Source organism: Equus przewalskii, chromosome 3, assembly GCF_037783145.1.
Source record: "Equus przewalskii isolate Varuska chromosome 3, EquPr2, whole genome shotgun sequence".
In the NCBI taxonomy this organism is placed as follows: Eukaryota; Metazoa; Chordata; class Mammalia; order Perissodactyla; family Equidae; genus Equus; species Equus przewalskii.
The window spans coordinates 50,312,783-50,332,672 of record NC_091833.1 but is presented as its reverse complement, the minus strand read 5'-3'; the positions used below and the strand labels follow the sequence as shown (position 1 = coordinate 50,332,672).

General features: G+C 40.9%; 1 long non-coding RNA gene across 1 annotated transcript in view; it reads left to right on the top strand.

The window, feature by feature from the left end:
- LOC139082531 (uncharacterized) overlaps nt 1–19,618 on the top strand; it is a 43,885-nt gene extending 24,267 nt beyond the window's left edge. The window contains exons 2-3 of the long non-coding RNA XR_011538626.1: nt 13,408–13,564; nt 15,763–19,618. This is a non-coding gene — a long non-coding RNA (uncharacterized lncRNA). The remainder of the gene's footprint in view (nt 1–13,407; nt 13,565–15,762) is intronic.
- The last annotated feature ends 272 nt before the right edge of the window (nt 19,619–19,890 follow it).

The following is a 19,890-nucleotide window of genomic DNA, read 5'->3' as shown; positions in this document are numbered from 1 at the left end:
AAAAAAATTCTTTAGAAAAAGAAAGCTATGAATATGGAGAGTCATTATTTAAATCACTTACTGTAAAATAGCCAAGTTATAAATAAGCATGTAGAATGGCCCTAAGTTGTAAATTAATTGGTCTTGAAAAAACATCAGACATTGTGTTTAAAATTAATTTAATATACCCTGTTTCTTTTTGCTTTCTCTTTTTATTTCTTTTTCAAGGGAAATGACGCTTGAAAGGGTACATGGCATATTTTCTGAAATGTTCTCTTCCTTCACTGATAATGAGAAATAGGGGGAAACAGATAATGAGAAATGTGTGGTATTGAAAACTGTGACAGGGACTGTTGAACACTTTGAGGGCCGTGTAGGATCTGCAAAGTGCAGTTATTCTGGAAAAGCCAGCAGTGTTGAGTGGTCTGAGGAAGACTCGTGTAAGCCATTTGTAAAGTCTGAATGTGTTTTTGCTGAGACATGGTCTGGGGTAGGTAGGAAATATTAATGACAATTTATACCTTAGAAGGGACGTTTGCTATATTATAGTTTGATTTTAAAACTTCCCTTTAAATTTTACTATGTAGTATTTATTCTGGTTGGACATTCATCAGTGACTTGTTGATTATAAAAGGCTGGTCACTGGGTATTCCTGTGGCTCATCCTCTTACAGAAGAAGAATCTTCTCTGTAAAGCAGCACATGGCTCCTGCTGTTCCCCAAGCTCTTCCTTTGAATATCCTTGTAAGGAAATAACGCATCTTGGAAAGTGAAGTAGAACGGCATAGAATTATGCACAAAGCAATGATCCTCAGAGCCACATCAACTTGGCTTTGAGTTCGGGCTCCAAAACCTACTGGCTGTGCCACTTTGAACAAGTTACTTAACCTCTTTTAACCTTAGATCTCTACTCTATAAAATGGGAATTACAATGGTACTTGCATCTTAGGGTTGTTGTGTGGAGCGTAGGAGAATTGCGCAGGAAAGTGCTCAGCACACACACAGCAGCACCAGAAGTGGCAACTCGAATGATTTCTTCAAAGACCAGCACTTCATAAAAACAGGCCTCTGTCTCTTCAAGAAACAAAGACACGTCTCCGCCCCGTGTACAGCGTGATCTCACTGAACGTTCACGACCATTCGACTGAATGAAAATCGTGGATGAGGAGTCAGATCCAAGTTCCTATAAAGAGGATCGTGCTTTCCAAGTTTCAGCAGAACAAATAGAGATCAGTGGGAGGGATCTGAGAAGAAAAACAAAAACACCAAACTACGCTGCTGGGTGGAAAAAATTGACAGCATGGCACAGCATAGTGAAAAGGAGCACCGATTCTGTCGCCACTCTTCCAATTCCAGCTGTACCACTTCCTAGTGATGTGATACTGGGCGAGTGACGTAAGCCCTCTGTGCCTCAGTTTCTTCTAAAATGAGGTAAATACAAATACACAGAAAGAGTTGTTGAGATGGTTCCCTGAGTGAATAGTCATAAAGCGCTTAGCACAGTATCCGCTGCAGAGTAAAAACTATGTAGATATTTGTTCAATAAATAAACATGAGGGTTTTCTTATTATCTTAAAACAAGTCCGTATTTAGATTGTTAGGGTAACTTAGCATGAAGAGAGTCTCAGAAGAAATACCTGTAACATATACAAGGCCCACTTATGAGTTGTTGCTGTTTCTCCTATTTTCCTCCTCTTTTTCTCAAAAGGGATATTTATTTTGCTCCATTTTAATTGCAGGAGAAGAGAGCTATGATTTAGTCATGTATCTTTTTAAAAACTTTTTGGTGAGGAGGTTTGGCCCTGAGCTAACATCTGTTGCCAGGCTTCCTCTTTTTGCTTGAGGAGGATTGTTGCCAAGCTAATATCTATGTCAATCTTCCTCTATTTTGTATGCTGGACACAGCCATGTCGTGGCCCAAAGGGCAGAGTGATGCCCGAGATCTGAACCCATGAACCCTGGGTCCCTGAAGTGGAGTACGTGAACTTAACCACTACACCACTGTGCCAGCCGCTAGTAATCTTTTTATTTTATTTTAATTAATTAATTAGTTAGTTAATTAATTTTCCTTTTTCTCCCAAAGCCCCCCCAGGTATATAGTTGTGTATTTTAGTTGTGGGTCCTTCTAGTTGTGGCATGTGGGACGCTGCCTCAGCATGGCTTGATGAGCAGTGCCATGTCTGTGCCCAGGATTTGAACCTGTGAAACCCTGGGCCGCTGAAGCAGAGTGCATGAACTTAACCACTCGGCCATGGGGCTGGCTCTGATCTTTCTATTTTTTTTGTTTTTCATTTTTTTGTGAGGAAGATTGGCCCTGAGCTGCTATCTGTTGCCGAACTCTCTCTTTTTGCTTGAGGAAGATTGTCCCTGAGCTAACATCTGTGCCAATCCTCCTCTATTTTGTATGTGGGACATGGCTACAGCATGGCTTGATGAGTGGTGTGCAGGTCCATGTCCGGGATCTGAACCTGTGAACACTGGGCTGCTGAAGCGGAGTGCGTGAACTTAACCACTATGCCACCAGGCAGGCCCCTAGTCATCTATCTTTTTAAAGGTTTTTTTGGTTGTGAACTTGGTCTGTTGGACACATAATTTACTTCTCAGTCCTAAAGCCTTCACCAGCAATTTTGGACTGGACCATAAGGGCGTAGGAAAGTTATGGAAGAATTAGTCTTTGAGGTCTTTTATTTATTCCTCTAGCTCAGATGACCCGAGGGATCAATACAAACAGGGTATGCGGGTTCTGAGAATGGTAGTAAGCCCCCACCCTTAAAAACACTGGCATGCTTTTAAAATTGGAAGCTTTTCATTTTAGATGAGGCTGTAACTGAGTTTTATTTTGAAGCAGAAAGCTTTTATTCTTGATAAAGATCTGCTTGTTGTTCATTATGCATCATTCTCATTGGCTCTGAAGTCATGTTTAGGGAAAAGCCTATCCCCAGTTGTCCTTCTGGGAGCAGTTTACTAGATCCTAAAGCAGTTTAGTTTAGTTTTTTTTTTTAAAACCATGGGATTAGTTCTAATTAAAAAATACTTTTACTTATTAAAACCCAATTTGTTTTCCCAGCATCCAGTTTTTCTCTTTGTTTATTAATTACAGAGTTACTACATCCCAAACAATTCCAAACCTAGTAACCATGAAAACCAATCTCCTTGACTGAGACGGAAGTTTCTTGTGCAGACAGTCCTCACTTTGCACAGCACTGTGGGACCATAAAAATGACCGTGCAGCCGAAACCACGCAGTCTTGATAATCAATGGGAAGAATTACAGTTGTGCTGTGACCTTTTGTCACAACATTAAAAACTGTCTTACTGTTGGTTATGAATGTATAAGGAAATGAAAACATAGTAAAACTAATATTTATTTAGTACACTGTAATTTAAAACAGACACATTGAGAATTAAAATGTTTATTTGTAAACGCCTTATAATGGGTAGTTTGAATAGTGCTTGCTTCTTCTGATTGTCTAGCTTGGGATATGGAGAGAGCATCTTTTCTATGCTCTGGCTAATTCTCATACTGTTTTCTGAGCTGAGGTCAGCTTTCAGCATTTTATCCTTTGTGCTTTCAATGTTGTAAAATATCTCTGAGTTGCTTTAACGTAAAGTTTTTTGCCATTGTCATTTCCCCTGGGACATCTTTATGCTTTCTTGTTACAACTGCTTTCCTCATTTATGTTGATAAATTTGCCCTCACTAACTTTCTCTGGCTGCATTTGTAACCTCGACAGTCCCATGCTAAGCTATTTCTTTATAACGCCATTTATGTTCCATTTGAATTTTACATCTAGCATTACCACTTTTTGTGTCTTTGCTGTACTTTCATCTTTCTTGGCCAATTCCATCTTTCAGTGATCCATTTTTGTAAAATGTCACATGGGTTTGTCACTGGGAGACAAGAAAGCACCACAACTACATGCTTTGCTGTCTGTGTGTGAACTGAATTACAGATGCGCAGTGACAAGCCACTGACAGACTTTGAGAGGAGTGACGTGGTTGGTCACTGATCATCATGTGCACTTTTTATTTATATAGTGACTTGTGGACTAAGAGAGTAAGCAGTAAAGTTGACATTTTACATAATCGTTCAGTTATTATTCCACGGTAACAGAGACTGGAACTGTGTTGTTGGGGGATGGTGCCATTTAACTAAACCATGGTAACTGAATTTCGCGCATATCAGAACCATGTGAAGTGAAGACTGACTGTATATAACTTGTGTGTTTTCTGTAGTATAAGTTGAGGGATGTTAAAGCAATGGCTTTCAACATAGTACCAGGGTGATCATTCCAGAAAACTTATTCGATTGCATCCTTCTTCTGCTAAAGATTCTTGAGTGACTTTCTGTACAAGATTGTGAAAATGACCACAATCCTTCACCCCTCCCTGTACCTAGACCCTTTTCAGTGTGACTTTTTAACTTCTCCCATCAAGAGCTGAAGTCTGTTTCCCGAATGCTTGAATCCTGGTTGGCCTTGTGACTTGCTTTGGCCAATAGGATGCAGTGATGGTGTCCCAGTGCTTTGCACACTTCCCCTCACTCTGTTGGGACCCTCCTCTCTGCTGTGAGAAGCCAGCCTGCTTCAGGATGAATGTCCTAGCAGAGGCCAGTTCCCAGCTGGCCCAGCAGTTTACCATACACACATGAATGAACGCAACCAAGATCAGGAGATTCAAGTGCCTCTGCAGAATCATGAGCTAAGTAAATAGTTTTGTTTTAAGCCATTAAACTATGGAGTGGTTTGTTTTGTAACAATAGCTAACTGATACACTTCCCAGTGCTTGTAGGACCAATTCTGACCAAGAGGCCTTCCAGCCATGGCATGGACAGCCCTAGCAACAGAGAACTCCCACCTTTAATAGTATCCTTCTCTACTTTTGTGTAATGTGAGATTCAAAACAAAACCAAACCCAAAAAGGGTAGCTCTGATCATTATGGTTATCAAATCTTTGAATAGCAGTGAGTATTTATTTTTTAAATCATATCACTTCTGTTTGGTGAGGAAGATTGGCCCTGAGCTAACATCTGTTGCCAATCTTCCTCTTCTTTCTTTTTTTTTTCCTCCCTAAAGCCACCCAGTACCTAGGTGTACATCCTAGTTGTAGGTTCTTCTGGTTCTTCTGTGTGGGACACCGCTTCAGCATGGCCTGATGAGCAATGCTAGGTCTGTGCCCAGGATCCGAACCTGCGAATCCCGGGCCACTGAAGTGGAGCACACGAACTTAACCACTCGGCCACAGGGCTGGCCCAGCACTGAGCAGTTTTGAAAGTTTTTTTTTCTTTTATAATAACTGAAATCTTTTACCCTGCAGTTTCTATTCGTTGGACCTAGTTTTACTTCTTAGGGATAGATAAAACAATCTAAATCTCTCTTCCACTTGGATGCTCTTCAAATACTGGAAGATGGTGATTGAGTGCCTCATGAGCCCTTGCTTCTTCATGCTAAATACTTCCATTTTTAACTGAGATGGAACTTTCTCCTAAGATTCTTGTTGTTTCTACTTCACCAGCAAATTCTTCCCCGTTGATCTGAGTTTGCCCCAGAGAAGAAATTCCCCTAGTCCCTTCCTCTACATGATAAAACCATCAGGCAAGTCAGGAAATTTTCAGATCCCTGCTTTTCAGCTGATTGCAGTATACCAGTCTTGTAATCTGCATTGTGAAGGCAGCTTCCTTTTTTTTCCCCCCTCCATCTGGCCTACCATGGTAGAGACTTTTTGGAAATTATCCTGAAACTATTTCAAGGACAGAAAAAAATCAGAAGAGGCTAGAATTCAAGTAATTACACTTGCCAGGCACAAGTTGGGACTATTCTAGAATCTTTTGTATTCAGCGTTTTTGTTTTAGGTTTATTACTTGGATTTTTATCTTTTCAGATGTTGGAACCTTGGAGAAAGACTCCTTATACCTTGCATATTGCTTACGTTTATTTAATGTTGCTATTTGGGCCTCTAAAGCCGTAAATATTGATTTTCATCCGGATGCCTTTCTCTTTACATCTTGGGTCCCAGAGCAAGGGTGTGGCATCCTCACCTAAGACAATAGGAGCTGCTTCTGCCAGAGACTTGTGCAGAGTAAGCAGTGTCCTGGTACCAGGAGAGTGCCAGGGTAGAGACCAGAAGGAGGGACCAAAATTTGCTGAATATGTGGAAAGAGCCAAGAATCAAATTTGGGAAGAAGTGGGATTTCTTCGGCAAATGACTTGTATAGCGAAACACCACTTATTGGTTAGAGAGGGTATAATGCGTGGATGTGTCCTCAGCCATTAGGACCCAGGGTGAACAAGGGGGACTGAGTTACCTCTGCATCTGCTTCCAAATCTGAGGTAGTAGCCCTTGTCACCGTGGGTGGGGAGAGGGGAGCAGGTCCTTGAACTTGACTTCTTATAATAATTTTTGCTTAAATTGCTATTAGAGCAATGGCCTCCAACTGGTCCTGTTTGTGTTCCCTACCATCTTGTTGCATCTCTCATGGCAAAAGTCCTTTGAATATTTACACATATGTGGAGGTCTTTTCAAATTACTATTTGTGCATAGCCCCAAAATTGGCATATGAGTTGTAGCAGTTTTCTTTTGCACTCCGGCAAGCATTTTGTCACCAATGTAAATGCATTGGTGCCTTTGAGTCCATGCCATTTTCCAATGCTGGACCCTGCACATTTTATATTAATTGCCATCCTTTCTGTACATCAGTGGTATGTTCTACTTCCAATTGCAATTCCTCTTCTCCCATCCGCACTCTCTTCCAAAATGTCTCTAGTTACTGGTGATATGTAGCCTAGACTAGGACTCCCCATACCTGCCTGATCGCCAGCCCCACAGAAGCCAATCAGTGTTTAGAAAATCCTTTTTAGGTAGGTAAAGTAGGATAGGGGCTGGGGCAAATATCCATGTCCAGCCTGCTAGGTCACTAGGAGTTTCTTGGACTTCTGTGTCCCAGGAAGCTCATATGGCACTGGGTGTATCTGGGTCTCTGCCTGAAACATTCTCTCTTAAATTGCACCTCCCTTAACCCTCACTCCCACCCCAGTCTGTAATCACGATCTCAGTAGTCTCCCCGATTTCCCTGTGACATCGACGTTGAATTCCACAGGCCCTCACACAGCTCATGCCATGTTAGACTCTATTCCCCGTCCTTTACCAGGAGTCTAATGGTTTGTTAGTAACAGTGAGGGTCGTGCCTAGTTCTAAAATGATGATTTCTTCTAAGACCAAACTGGGTTTTCCAGCTCAGTTCAAAACTGCCTGGATAAATTTAAAAACGAAATCTTGAAACAAAAACTTGTTCCCTGTTGTGTCACTTGGGTACCTGGTTGCTCAAAAAGTTGGCTAAACTTGGCTCAGAACCCTAATATCACGGTCTGTGGGGGTCCCTCATCCTCCTGATTCCTAACGCTTCTCTCTCCCGTCACCGTTCTCCTTCCCTTCCGACTCTCTGGTTAGCCCCACGAGATACTGTAGAAGACATCTGCATGTTCACCATTTTCTACTTGCTCACTTTAAGGCTTTCATGACTTTTCCCTGTGGATCTGCATGAAGAATGGTGGTGACGGTCTCAAATAGACGACTAATTGTAGGCTTTTGTTATCCTCCTTCTACCACTCCACTCCCTTCTTTTCTTCCTTTCTCTCTCTCTTCCTCTTCTGAAACTGCCATAGAATCCAGCCCCTTGTCCTACACCTGGCGTTCTACCCACATTCAGACCCTCTCAATTTCTTAGCTTCCAACAGACACAGGTTTGACAAGGCATTTCTTCTGTACAAATACAGCACTCTCCCTGAAGGGAATTTTGGTGAATTCAATTTTTCCACTTCGTTACACTAGAAAAACAGATTTTGAAAGGTCCTGCTGTGGCAGGAGTGATTTAGTGCCATATTTTGGGAGGAGGTAATATTTCATCTTTACTTTGGTAGTCTGTTTCCTTTTTAGTTGATTTTCCCAAATATCTTCGAAAGCACGAGCTAGAATAATTTTTACAGGGCTCCGGAGACACAGAAATACTTCACCCTTGACCCAAATATTGTTGATCTGGTAATGCTTTCTACTGGCATCTCCTTTCCTTAAGACTCTTAATTTGATGAAGAATTTCAGCTAATGGAATTAAGTGATTTTTCTTTATTTCAGTGTGAACCAAAGCTGAGACACCCTCTGCCCTCCTCCCTCACCATTTTCCGTATACCTGATGATCTACTTATCCCTTATTTGAGCAGATTGTTTGCAAAGCAGGAGGAGGAAAGGAGAAGGAGGAGGAGGAAGAAGAAAAAGAGGAGGAAAGAGAAAAGGAAGGAGGTGGGGAAGGGCTGCTTAGTCGCTGGCGCTGTCTCCCTTATCTGCTGCAAAGGCAGTCTGCAGCCCTGGAGGCCTCCTGTTCCAGGAGAGGACACTGCATATCCTCGGAAAGAAAATTTCCATTTGATACGCATTATTAAGCATGATCTTAGTAAGTGAAAGGGAAGACAAACTATTAATGGGATATATGGCCAAGAATGGATTATAAGAAATGCATAATTTTCATCTTTATTGTATCATTAATCATCGAGGGGAGGATAGCAGTTTTCGTCCTTCTGTTTATTCCATTATTTTTCTTTCTTGGAGAATTTCTGTGTTTTACTTATTTTGTCAAAATTTGAATGAAGGAATTTGAAGAATACTTTTTTACTTTAAATGCTTCGGGAATTTACAGTTATGGTCTGGTATTAAATCCATCCCAGATGGGACTTCAAAGAGTCATTTGCCCCAGATTTATATACTAAAATATAACAAATATTGCCAAGTCATAAAGTTCTGTTTAATGCACTTACTCTTTCTCTCTTTCTGTTTTTTTTTTTCCAGTTTTATTCTCTGTTTTTAATGCTTTACAAATATTTAACATTGTTTCCTTTCACTTCTTTTGATGCAGCTAATTTTCTACCACATCTTTTAGGAAGGAAGGAGAATATGAGTACAAATCCAGCTGCAAAATGAGTCAGAGTTCACTTACAAACACGGCTTCCATGAAGATCAGAAATGGTGAACAGAAGGCAGATCAGAACCTTATGCTTATTTAATGATTTACTGTAGACCCCCTGCCTAAATTGCTTTGGGTCTTTCCTGATTTCTTTTTGTTCCAGGGTTGTAAACCAGCACTTATTTTCATGGATGACTTATTCCTTTTCTCCTCCTTCAGATTCAGAGACTGCCTGAACTAGCCAGAACAGTCCACTTTTTTGTTTGTTAAATAAAATAGATTAATTGAACAATTATTTTTATATTTTATTATATACTGTGTGACAGCTGCTCTAAATAGCATCCATTTTTAACCATCTGACTTCTATAATTTAACTTTTTATCAGAGAAATATGTATGGTACTCAGATTTTAACAAGACTTGTCATGAAAAACAGCATCCTCTGCCACGCTCATCCCCACCATCATTCTTCTCACCAGAAAAAGCATTTACTTGTTTCAACTAGCTCTTCAAAAATTTATTTCCAAGTTTCTAAACATCGTGTTTATACTACTATTTTTTCTCCAATTTTACATATTCCTAATTACTTTCTACAACAACTTTCTAACAGCTCCTCTCTATACGTGCAGTCTTCTACCCCCATCCTCCCAATATAGTTATATGATCCCTTTTAGAGGAAATTGTTCCATAGATAGTTGTAGATTCTGTGTGTCGTGGGAGGAGATGAGTTCGAGATCTTCCTGTATCACCATCTTGGACTGGAACCCCGTGATCCTTTTTAATTAAATAAATATTCAGAGTTTATATTATTATGACTATGTAAGCATTATTCACAAGTAAGCCATATATTCTGCAACGATTTATATTTCCTTTCCTTCACACTTTTCCCCCATGAGTTAATAATTGCCTTTTTTGTTGTTGTTTTTAGCTTATTCTTTTTTTATCCATTCGTCCATTCATTCATAACTCTTGCTAGCACGGTAAAGCTCCGGTGGTTATGCATATGTTCAGGTAAGCTATCTGCTGCCCCCACCCGGCCCGCCTTTCTCTTGCTCTCGCTCTCTCTGCACACAGCCACCCGCTGAGCTCCCTGACCGTCTGTTCCGGTTGGGGTTGGTTGCTCTCTAGGTCTGCCATACCGGCTCCTCTCCTGGAATTTCCTTTGCCTCCCTTGTGTTGAATTCCCTGTTTCCTGGATCCTACATCTTTTTTAGTTTACTTTCCATTGTGTGGAGAGCCTCTTCAAGTAGCCTCTCAAGAAAGGGTGTATGATAGGTAAAGTTTTTTTTTTTTTTAAATGTTTTGTCCTTTTTCTTCCCAAAGCCCCCTGGTACATAGTTGTATATTCTTCGTTGTGGGTCCTTCTACTTGTGGCATGTGGGACGCTGCCTCAGCGTGGTTTAATGAGCAGTGCCATGTCCGCACCCAGGATTCGAACCAACGAAACACTGGGCCGCCTGCAGCGGAGCACGAACTTAACCGCTCAGCCAGGAGGCCAGCCCCTGGTAAAGTTTTTGAAAACCTGAAATGTCTGAAAATGACTATATTCTACCCTCGCATTGATTTATAGTTTGGCTGAGAATTTAATTCTAGGTAGAAAATAATTTCCCCTGGGACTGTGAAGACGTTCTTCCACTGTCTTCTAGCTTTCAGTGCGAATGTTGAGAAGCCTGTTTTTTCATTCACAACCTTTTGTATGTAAACTGTTTTCTCTGTCTGGAAGATTTTAGGTGCTTTTCATCGTCCCTGGTGTTCTGAAAATTCGTGATGATGTGCCTTACTGTCAACCTTTCTCATTTATTGCACATGATATTCAGTGGGCTCTTTCTCTCTGAAAAGTTATAACCTTTGTTTTGGAGTAAGCTCTATGAGATCAGGAATTTTACTGTTTACTGCTGAATTCTCATCACCTAGCACAGGTTCTGGCACATTGTAGGTACTCACTAAATAGTGAACAAAAGAATTCATGATTAAATGAATGGGGTATTTTTTTTGTAGTAGTTCTTTGTTAATTTCCTCCCTCTCTTTTTTCTACGCTCTAGAACTCTTCTGATTCTCTTGGTTTGTTTTTTTTTTTTATAAATCTTTCTCTCCTTTTCAATCTCTTTGTCTCTTTGTTTTAATTTTTGTGAAATTTCCTTGGCTTTATCTTCTAAACCTTTTACTGCATTTCTAATATCTGTGATATTGTGTTTAACTTCCAAGATTTTTCCTTTTGTTTTCTAAATGTTCCTTTTATAAAATAGCACATTTTTATTGTTCTAAGGATATCTTATACAATATCTTAAACCTTTGTGGATATCATTTTATTTGTTTGCTTTGTTACTTTAATTTACTCAAAAGTTAGGTGCAAAGAAGGTCAGTTTGTTTCCTTTTTTTTTTTCCTGAGGAAGATTAGCCCTGAGCTAACATCCGCTGCCAGTCCTCCTCCTTTTGCTGAGGAAAACTAGCACTGAGCTAACATGCGTGCCCATCTGCCTCTATTTTATGTGGGACCCTGCCACAATATGGCCTGATGAGCAGTGCATAGGTCTGCACCCGGGATCTGACCTGGTGAACCCTGGGCCACCAAAGTGGAATGTGCAAACTTAACTGCTGGGCCACCAGCTGGCCCCTCAGTTTGCTTCTTTTGGTTCACCCCTATAGAGGTGTAGGTTTCAGCTTCCTCTGTTCCAGGTTCCTTACCACTCATCCATCAGCTTTGTGTATTCTCTTCTCTGTTGTAGTCTTTTCTTTTCTTATCTTGTGACTTTATACCTTTTTCTTTTTTTTGAGGAAGATTAGCCCTGAGCTAACATCTGCCATCAATCCTCCTCTTTTTGCTGAGGAAGACTGGCCCTGAGCTAACATGCATGCCCATCTTCCTCTACTTTATATGTGCCACAGCATGGCTTGATAAGTGGTGTGTAAGTCCACACCCAGGATCCAAACCAGCGAACCCCAGGCTGCTGTATTGGAACGTGTGAACTTAACCACTGCACCACTGGGTTGACCCTGACTTTATACCTTTTAAAGATCCCTTCATTGCCATTTTGGAGGAGTTATGAGAAGTAATGGTGATAAGTTTCAATTTGTCAATTTAACTAGAATTTCCCACTACATTTTTTTTCTTTTTTAAAGATTGGCCCTGAGCTAACATCTGTTGCTAATCTTTTCTTTTTCTTCTTCTCCCCAAAGCCCCCCAGTACATAGTTGCATATTCTAGTTGTGGGTCCTTCTAGTTGTGGCATGTGGGACCCCACCTCAGCGTGGCCTGATGAGTGGTACCATGTCCGCGCCCAGGATCCAAACCGGCAGAACCCTGGGCCCTGAAGTGAAGCGTGTGAACTTACCCACTCGGCCACAGGGCCGGCCCCTCCCACTACATTTTAAGTGAAGAAGTTAAAGGATATAGGATGTGGTAGCTTTTTCATAAAGACTTGAGCACTGCATGGGAAAATACTCTTTAACTATCATGAAGATGGTGAATAGTGGTGTTACTGTTTTTAGATAATAAAATACAAGGTTTCAGTAAACTGTCCTAGCATATAAAATATTTATGTGTGAAAAGTTGCCCTCCTTGATTTTGTTGAAAAGTTCTAGTGAGTTTTTTGAGAATTTATATCACTTTTGATGGCATTTGCAAAAATCCCCAAGGAGAGGTAACACTGAGGGCTTGTCCACCTAAAATGGGGAGGAGAGAAGGGAAAAAATATCACCTCTAAAAATTATTCTTTCATATATACTAAATGCAGAAACAACAACTCAAGGGCATCGTCAATCGTACTTTCCTCCCAGAGTGCACACTTAGAGGGCAGGTCATGTTGCTCCCTCTGGGAGGAGCTGTCCGCAAAGAGTTTAAGGCATCAGCCTGGTACCACTGATAACCAGAAAGAAAATAGGAGTCATTGCTAGAAGGACAGGTGATAAAGTTTAGATAAAACTTTGGTTTTCTTCTATAATCTAAAGCACCCAATGTCTAAGGCAATGGTTTTTCACTTTTTAAACAATTTCCTTAAAAATAGTTAATATATACACATATACTAAAAGTGAAGTAGAACGAAAGACTGTTAAAAATGTGTGCCGCTTCACCACTTTTACTTCTCTGAGCTATTCTGATATTTACATGTGTATTTCAAGGGAAAAAAAGGCATATACAGCCATCTTTGGTGTCATCAATTTTAGATATTATTAACTGGCTTCTGGGTTAGTCCAGATCCTCCAAGAGGCAGACACAAAGTGAGAAATTTATTAGGGGAAAAGCCTGTGAGAAAAAAATGGAGAGGGCCCTGGGGGAAGGCTGGGAATGCTGTCAGGCTGCCTGCAGGACTTACTAAGGAGCCGGGGAAGGAGGAAGACTGGGCAGAGTCACTTAGGACCACAGAGCAGTTCTAAGGAAAGCTCAGCAAGGCCGCTGGAGAGTCCTTGAGTCACGGGCACCCACTGGAGGAATTCCCTAACCCCCAGGACTAAGCTTACCTTCATATCCTTTTCTCTCTCAGCTATTGCCTGGAACAGCCATGGGAAGTGCAGCCTATGCATGAAGGTGGTGGTGGATTTCCAAGAGCAGTAACTGGGCCCATTGGGCAGACACGCTGCCCGCAACTAGAGATCTGAGAGGGGCCACTCTCGTGGCTGCCGCCGCTTCCCTTGTGACAGGTGAAGATTTTAGCTCCTTTACACAGACCTCTTTCTCTTTTTCCTTCTCTCGAATATAATTATACACCAGTTTTGGTCAAATCCATATTCAGTGCTTTCATTATAATGATTATGTAAAATGTAAAATGATGTGAAAATGATTCTATAAAATATCTGGCCCATCGCTGAGCCAGAGAATGCATTATAATCATCGTATATTATTGCATATTTTTTGTTTTTCCTAGAGATAACAATTGCCTCATTTCTCCCCACTTGCTTAGTTTGCTTTGAACTTCTGGCTCACGTTTCCCACAATTCCCAACAGCTTTGTAAGATACTTCTTAATATAAATTTCCATATCGTCAAACTTAGCAGCAAATCTTCTAAGTTCAGGGGGGTGACCTGGTAAATGTTTAACAACCAGCTTTCTTGGGGGAGGGGACTGAACTCTGATTTTTGGCATTTTCCCTTCTCCATTGTGTAAATACTCCCACTATGGCATATTTCAAGCTACCAACATGATGTCACTGAATGCAGGCCTGGGAAGAGAAGCCCACAGTCAGCCCCTGAGAGCCTGTCCCGTTGGCTCTGCCACACAACTGAGATAGTCCTCGGGGAGCCCTGTTCCTCCTGCTCCAGTCTGGACTTGACATTCTCTAGGTCTGCCATAACTTCACCTCTCCTGTATCTCCCTTTTTTCTTCTAATTCTTGTGGCATGTATTGTCGTGGTTTACCCCCTCATTTTGATGAAGGATATCCTGGTTACTTCCTGAGAAAGGCTGTATACAAGGTTGGCAAGCTTCCATTTCTGCCTGCACTGACACTGGCAAACTTGCATCTCTGAAACTGTCTTTTTCTACCCTTATAATTCTTTGATAATTTTCTTGGACATAGAACTCTAGTTTTAAAATTATATCTCTCCCAAATTTTGTAGGCATTGTTTCCCTAGTCTTTTTTAGCTTCCCAGAGTTGCTCTTGAGAAGTTTAAGGCTGTTCTACCCTCGAAACTTTAAACGTGACATTTTTTCCTTTCTGTAAGCTTTTAAGATCATCTCTGTCCCTGGTGCTCTTCAATTTCATGATGATGCACTTTGGTATAAATCTTTTCTCCTTTACTGTTAGTGGCGATCTTCCAGTCTGAACACTCATACATAGATATAAGTAGCCCTTTGAATTTGGAAACATTTTGATCAATTCTAGATATCCTTCTTTTGTGGTTTTATTTCCTATTTTCTCCCTTTCTAACTTTTATTTATATATTTATTTTTCTGGCCCTCCTATTAGATAGATGTTAGTCATCCTCAACAGTATTTTTTAAAAAAAGTTTCTCTTTCCATTTTTTTCTCTTTTTGTTCCTCTTTCTAGCTATTTGCTCAACTTTTTTTTTTTTAATTTTTTTTTTTAAGATTTTATTTTTTCCTTTTTCTTCCCAAAGCCCCCTGGTACATAGTTGTATGTTCTTCATTGTGGGTCCTTCTAGTTGTGGCATGTGGGATGCTGCCTCAGTGTGGTTTGATGAGCAGTGCCATGTCCGCGCCCAGGATTCGAACTGACGAAACACTGGGCCGCCTGCAGCAGAGCACGCGAACTTAACCACTCGGCCACGGGGCCAGCCCCTATTTGCTCAACTTTAACTGCCAAAGTTTTCAAGAATTTTTTATGCCTGCTATCTAATTTGTAATTATCAAGAGCTCTATTTTGTTCTCTGTTGTTCCCTCTTAATAGCATCCTTTTTCTTTCGTGGATGCAGTATCTCTCTGAGGATATCTATTATAGTCTCTTTGAAGTTTTGTTTTCCTCCTTTCATTGTTTATTTTTTAGTTCTTTCCTAAAAACATTGTTTATGATCTCTATCTGCCGTGCGGGAGGCATATTTTTCAAATATCTGACAATCCTGTGTGCCCAGACTCTAAAAAATCGATCGGAAGTTCTGAAGGCATGAGTAGGTCTTGTTGTCAGATGGGCTTCACTGTAGTTTTTTTGGAGGACCACTGAAATTTTTCCGTTTTGGACCCCCAAATGTCAGAATCTATAGATTTTGTCTCTTGAGTGCTTCAGTTTCTCAGAGAAATAGCTACCGGTCTCTTCCCTGGGGGGTATAAGTCTGACTGCTGGCATTTTGGAGGAGTGCGTGGGAATGTTCCTCTCTCTACATTGTTTTCACCAGTCTTCTTAGAAAATTTCATCTAAACATTAATTGGGGCCTTACTGTCCACAGGCATTGTGGAAGATTCGGGAATCTGAAGAAGGAAGGATAAGGTTTCTGCCTTCAAGGAACTTGATCCAGTGGAGACGCAGGAGAGCAACAGACAGTTGTAATCTGGTGTAGAAGTGTTATAAGAAGGCTGTACAGATTGCTCGGGCAGCCTTGGCAGGGGATGTGTGACTTTGTCCAGAAGAGGTGGTTAAACACACTGTGGGATCTCCAAATCAAGTATGCACAACCCACACACGCATGCACCTCCTGTCCCATCTCCTGTGCTGCTCACTAGATCAAAGTCATGTTCTGTTGTTTTGTTTTTCTCTTTTCTCCACAAATTAGCTTCATATCCCTTTTCTTCTGGTATCCTTTTCTTTTTCTTTTTAAAGATTTTATTTTTTCCTTTTTCTCCCCAAAGCCCCCCGGTACATAGTTGTATATTCTTAGTTGTGGGTCCTTCTAGTTGTGGCATATGGGATGCCGCCTCAGCGTGGTTTGATGAGCAGTACCACGTCCGCGCCCAGGATTCGAACTGACGAAACACTGGGCCGCCTGCAGCAGAGCGCGCGAACTTAACCTCTTGGCCACGGGGCTGGCCCCTGGTATCCTTTTCTTAATTTCTGGGATTAATTATTTGGTTTCTCTCAAAAGAGTATCATCTTTTTATATGCAATATTTAAGGTTAAATTATAATATTATTTGCCTGCGGAGGAAGGCGTGTGTTATAAATAAACAGAGGAACTGATTTTAGAGAGATGGTTCTGAAGAAGGTCATGGAGAAGAGGAGGGCACTATGACGTCACTAAGGACACCCAAGAAGAATATCCTGACTACAGGTTTATGGGAAATAAAATATAACCCTTGTATTTTCTATAAGTATTTGTTAAAAATTAATTTTATAATTTTATTTTCCTTTAAATTTACTATAATTCTGTTATAAATGAATGTATTTTACATAAACAATTTACCTGTAAGTTTTCATCTTTGAACGTTTTGCTGTCATCGGGAGCACCGGGACAAGAGCAGACATGTTAGTGCTTCTGTGACTGACTTGATTCATCCATTAATCAATAACATACAGTTTCAAAATAAATTTTGAAAGCAAGTAGCCACGTGACTGAGTTGGAGCCAAAATAAGGTGAGAGGAAGTAATACATGTCACTCGTAAGCCTAGCTTACAAAATCTTACGCGCATGAACCTCCATTGTGTTTTTGCCTTCTGCTGACCAAATGCAGAGGACATCAAAGTCCCCTGGGAGAGCAGACCACAGGAAAGTAGCTTGGTACCCTGAGTGGACTTCATGTGCATGACAAAGTTCCATTCTACTAGCCCCTGCGATTTGGGGATTTATCTGTTACAGTGGTGAATGTTACCTTAATGAATATACCTCTTCACACAACTATTTTGCACATTCATTTATTCAAGAAATATTTAACACCTAATAAATAGTAGGTACCATATCAAGTAATTGGGATACAGTGGTAAATAAGACTAGTCAGGTGCTTGCTCTCTTGGAGCTTACGTTCTCTTGGAAGGGAGAGAACCACAAAACACATAAGCCAATAAATAGTAAACAAATATCAGATAGTGGGAGGTGCTATGAAGGAAATACAGTAGAGTGAAGAGTGGCAGGACGAAGAGGCTAATTTAGATGGGGTTGTCATGGGAGGCCCTGAGGATGTGACATTTGAGCTGAGGCCTGAGTGATGTCTCAGCTATCTTTCCAAATGCTTCTTTTGACAAGAAGCATTTTTTAAAACAAAAATCTCTCTAATGCCCTTTCAACATAATCCTTCCAAACACTGTGAAATGCTTCATATTTCTGCTTCCTTCTCTTCCTGGCATGGATTTGGTCTTGCACTGGCTAGGGAAGAGCATTAATAGGTGGAGCCCAGCCATACTTCACAGGCTGCTCCTCTAAGACCTGTGATCTCCAGGTTCCACTTGAATTAAAAAGGGTAAGAGTAATAAGAGATGAGGTCAGAGGGTTAACAGGTAGCTGGATTGTGAAGGGTTTTACTCTAAGGAGACAACAAAGGAAGGCCCTGAACACAATCGGTCTTATGTTTAGGAAGACGACTTTGGCTGCTGGGGAATACGGCAGGACGCCCAAGAAGATGTGGGGACGACGTGGTGGTAGCAGGTCACGTTGGGGCGGTGGTTGACCTGTGGATATGGTTTGAGTGAAGCGTGGACAGGATTTGCTGACCGTTTAGGTATAAAGACGAAAAATGGCAGTCAATGATAATTCCAAGGATTTTATTCTGAGAATCAGAAGGATGGAGTTGCTATCTACTGTGATAGGGAAGATTACGAGAAGAACAGGTTTGGGAAAGAATAGTCACACTTTGGTTTTGGAAATGTTGAACTTGACGTGTTTTTTACACATTATGTGCATTCTCTTCTTAATTGGCAAAATAATTGTGAAGGTAGGTATTGTCAATTTTGTTTTACAGAAGGGGAAACCAAAGTTGAGAGAAGTTAAGTAAATTGCCCACACTCACATACTGGTAAATAGCAGAGCCAAATTAGAACCTGAGTCTTTTGGAATCCAAAACCGGGGTTCATCCCACCAGCAAGTTGTGCTTGCTTATTTCTACAGGCTATTTGTGGCCGTATTCTCTATGACCTAGAATTTCTCCAAGTTGCTTTCTCTACAAATTCTTTTTAATACCTCTCCATCTCTGGTACCTGGTTAATACGTATGGTCTGATGATTAATCATGTGACCTTTATGTGATGACCATGCATGGCAGAGATTGCTAATAATCAAGTCTTCCCTGAGTTTCCAGTGCGTACACGGCTGCCTAGCTGGGCACTACATGCTCCGCTCCCCTTACAGCTGGGTGTGACTGTCTGACTAAGTTATGGCTGAGCCACAAGAATGGAAATGGTGTGTGTGACTTCCAGATCACATACATAGAAGGAAGCTGCTTCCCCTCCACTTCCTCTGTCCCGTTTCTTTTGGGCTCACACGAGGATGTGCTGGAGTACAAGGAAGACACATAGGAGAAGATGGAGCAACAAGGTAGAAGGAGTCTGGGTCCCTAAATTATACTGTCGAGCATAGTTGGCCTCTCCTTCTGGACCACCCAACAGGTTAGATTTTTAAAATGAGAGAGAAATAAACCTTCTCTTTAGTGTAAGCTAGTATTAACAGCAGCTGAACCACTATCTTAGCCAACTATACCACAAATTAGTCACAATACACCACAGCTTCCTGGAAGGCAGTGTGGTATAGTGGTTAAGAACATGGGCTCTGTGGGATAATGGGTTCAATCCTGGCTATGCCATTCAGTACCTGTGTGTTCTGGCCTAGTTAAATAATTTCTCTGTATCTCATCCTTTACCTTAAAATAAGGGTAACAAGAGTATCTACCTCAAAGGTTTTACGATGGTTAAATAATACGTGCAGGGCATTTACAGCATGGGCTGGGGTGTGGGAAGTGCTCAAAACATATTAGCTATATAGATAACATTCAAAAAGGTGAGAATAAACTATTAACACTGAAAGCAAATAATCACCCACAACACATTTTATTTGAATAGGGGCGAGTGAGGATCAGGCAGGGGTCATTTTTAAAAAGAATCCTTCAGTGCTTTGTCCCTCTCCCTTTTCAGTGGTGGCAGAAAAGGCTAGATGTCCTCCCAAACTTTGTGCTCCCTCTCACAGTGTGGAGGGGTCTCTGGAAAGCAGCTGCTTAGCCAAAGATTATTTGTTCCCAGACCCTCTTGACTCGTTCTAGGTTGTTTTTTTTTTTTTTTTTTAATGGTGGTGAAATATACGTAACAGAAAATTTTCCATTTTAACCATTTTTAAGTGTACAGTTCAGTGGTGTTTTGTACGTTCACATTGTTGTACAATCATCACCACTATCCATCTCTGGAACTTCTTCATCTTCCCAGACTAAAACTATCTACTTTGTAAACAATAATTCCCCATTCTCTCCTCCTCTCAGCCCCTGGTAACCACTGTCCTACTTTCTGTCTGTATGTATTTGAATATTCTAGGTACCTCAGATAACTGGAATTAAAGATTACTTCTCCTTTTGTGTCTGGCTTATTTCACTTAACATGACGTCTTCCAAGTTCACCCATGTTGTAGCATGTGTTAGAATTTCCTTCCTTTTTTTTCTTTTGTGAGGA